This window comes from Arachis stenosperma, chromosome 9 (genome assembly GCF_014773155.1).
Source record: "Arachis stenosperma cultivar V10309 chromosome 9, arast.V10309.gnm1.PFL2, whole genome shotgun sequence".
NCBI classification, from domain to species: domain Eukaryota; kingdom Viridiplantae; phylum Streptophyta; class Magnoliopsida; order Fabales; family Fabaceae; genus Arachis; species Arachis stenosperma.
This window is the reverse complement of record NC_080385.1, coordinates 108,740,028-108,742,618: the sequence shown is the minus strand read 5'-3', so window position 1 is coordinate 108,742,618 and position 2,591 is coordinate 108,740,028. Positions and strand designations below refer to the sequence as shown.

General features: G+C 37.6%; 1 non-coding gene across 1 annotated transcript; it reads right to left on the bottom strand.

The window, feature by feature from the left end:
• Positions 1-1,556: 1,556 nt before the first annotated feature.
• On the bottom strand, positions 1,557-1,660 carry LOC130952051 (small nucleolar RNA R71). Its single transcript, XR_009074232.1, has one exon. It is a non-coding gene; the product is annotated as a small nucleolar RNA R71 (small nucleolar RNA).
• Between the last annotated feature and the right edge of the window lie 931 nt (positions 1,661-2,591).

The following is a 2,591-nucleotide window of genomic DNA, read 5'->3' as shown; positions in this document are numbered from 1 at the left end:
TCAGTAGTATACAAACTGCTAAGTTTGGTGTCTTGCATGCATTGTTATTTGATTTTAGTTGCATTTTGATTTTTCCTCATTATTAAAAATCCAAAAATATTTGTAATTTGTGTCTTTTCAAGTCAATAATACAGAGAATTGAAGATTCAGAACATACTGCAGAGGAATTATACAGAAAAAGCTGGGCATTCAAAAATGCCCAGTGAAGAAGACAGACTGGCGTTTAAACGCCAGCCAGGGTGCCTGGCTGGGCGTTTAACGCCCAAAAGGGTAGAGTTTTGGGCGTTAAACGCCAGAATGTGCACCATTCTGGGCGTTTAACGCCAGGATGGCACAAGGGGGAAGATTTTGTTTTCAAATCAATTTTTTTTCAAGTTTTCAAAGTTTTTCAAAATTAAATCTTTTTCAAATCATATCTTTTCAATCAAATGTTTTCAAAATCAATTTCTTTCCTTTTTCAAAGATACTTACTAACAATTAATGATTTGATTGAACATTTTAAGTATGTTGCCTTTTCTGTTGAGAAAGGTTTAATGTTTGAATCATATCTTTTCTTGTTAGGCAAGTCATTAATTTTTAAAAATCAAATCTTTTTAAAATTGTTTTCAAATCATATCTTCTCAATTACATCTTTTTAAAACCATAATTTTTCAATCATATCTTTTTAACCACATCTTTTTCAAAAATAGTTTTCAATCAAATCTTTTTTTATTTGTAATTTCAAAATCTTTTTCAAAAATCACTTGATTTCTTTTCCACTCTTATTTTCGAAAATCAATTAAGTATTTTTCAAAATGTTTTCAAAATCTTTTACTTAATTTTCGAAAATTACTTCCCTTCTTCTCACATCCTTCTATTTACGGACTAACACTATTCCTTAATGCAAAATTCGAACTCCATCTTCTTTGATAAGTTCGAATTTTCTACCTCTGTCTTCCATTTTTCTTTCCCTTTGACACCTCAAGGAATCTCTATAATGTGACATAGAGGATTCCATATTTTCTTGTTCTCTTCTCTTTCATATGAGCAGGAACAAAGACAAAGGCATTCTTGTTGAAGCTGACCCTGAACCTGAAAGGACTTTGAAGCGAAAGCTAAGAGAAGCTAAGGCACAACTCTCTGTAAAGGACCTAACAGAAATCTTCAAAGAAGAAGAAGACATGGCAGCCGAAAACAACAACAATGCAAGGAAGGTGCTGGGTGACTTTACTGCACCTACTCCCGACTTCTATGGGAGAAGCATCTCTATCCCTGCCATTGGAGCAAACAACTTTGAGCTTAAGCCTCAATTAGTTTCTCTAATGCAACAGAATTGCAAGTTCCATGGACTTCCACTGGAAGATTCTCATCAGTTTTTAGCTGAGTTCTTGCAAATCTGTGACACAGTCAAGACTAATGGGGTTGATCCTGAGGTCTACAGACTGATGCTATTCCCTTTTGCTATAAGAGACAGAGCTAGAATATGGTTGGACTCTCAACCTAAAGAAAGCCTGGACTCTTGGGAAAAGCTAGTCAATGCCTTCTTGGCAAAATTCTTTCCACCTCAAAAATTGAGTAAGCTTAGAGTGGAAGTCCAAACCTTCAGACAGAAGGATGGTGAATCCCTCTATGAAGCTTGGGAAAGATACAAACAATTAATCAGAAAATGTCCCTCTGACATACTTTCTGAATGGAGCATCATAGGTATTTTCTATGATGGTCTCTCTGAACTATCCAAGATGTCTTTGGATAGCTCTGCTGGAGGATCTCTTCATCTGAAGAAGACGCCTACAGAAGCTCAAGAGCTAATTGAAATGGTTGCAAATAACCAATTCATGTACACTTCTGAAAGGAATCCTGTGAACAATGGGACTAATCAGAAGAAAGGAGTTCTTGAGATTGATACTCTGAATGCCATTCTGGCTCAGAACAAGATATTGACTCAACAAGTCAATTTGATTTCTCAAAGTCTGTCTGGAATGCAAAATGCACCAAGCAGTACTAAGGATGCTTCATCTGAGGAAGAAGCCTATGATCCTGAGAACCCTTCAATGGAAGAGGTGAATTACCTAGGAGAATCCTATGGTAACACCTATAATTCTTCATGGAGAAATCACCCAAATTTCTCATGGAAGAATCAAGAGAGACCTCAACAAGGTTTCAACAACAATAATGGTGGAAGAAACAGGTTTAGCAATGGCAAGCCTTTTCCATCATCTTCTCAGCAACAGACAGAGAATTCTAAGCAGAACCCCTCTGACTTAGCAACCATGGTCTCTGATCTAATCAAAACCACTCAAAGTTTCATGACTGAAACAAGGTCCTCCATTAGAAATTTGGAGGCACAAGTGGGACAGCTGAGCAAGAAAATTACTGAACTCCCTCCTAGTACTCTCCCAAGCAATACAGAAGAAAATCCAAAAGGAGAGTGCAGGGTCATCAACATGGCCGAATATGGAGAGGAAAGGGAGGAAGTGAACGCCACTGAGGAAGACCTCAATGGGCGTGCACTGACCTCCTCTGAGTTCCCCAATGAGGAACCATGGGAATCTGAGGCTCAAAATGAGACCATAGAGATTCCATTGGACTTACTTCTGCCTTTCATGAGCTCT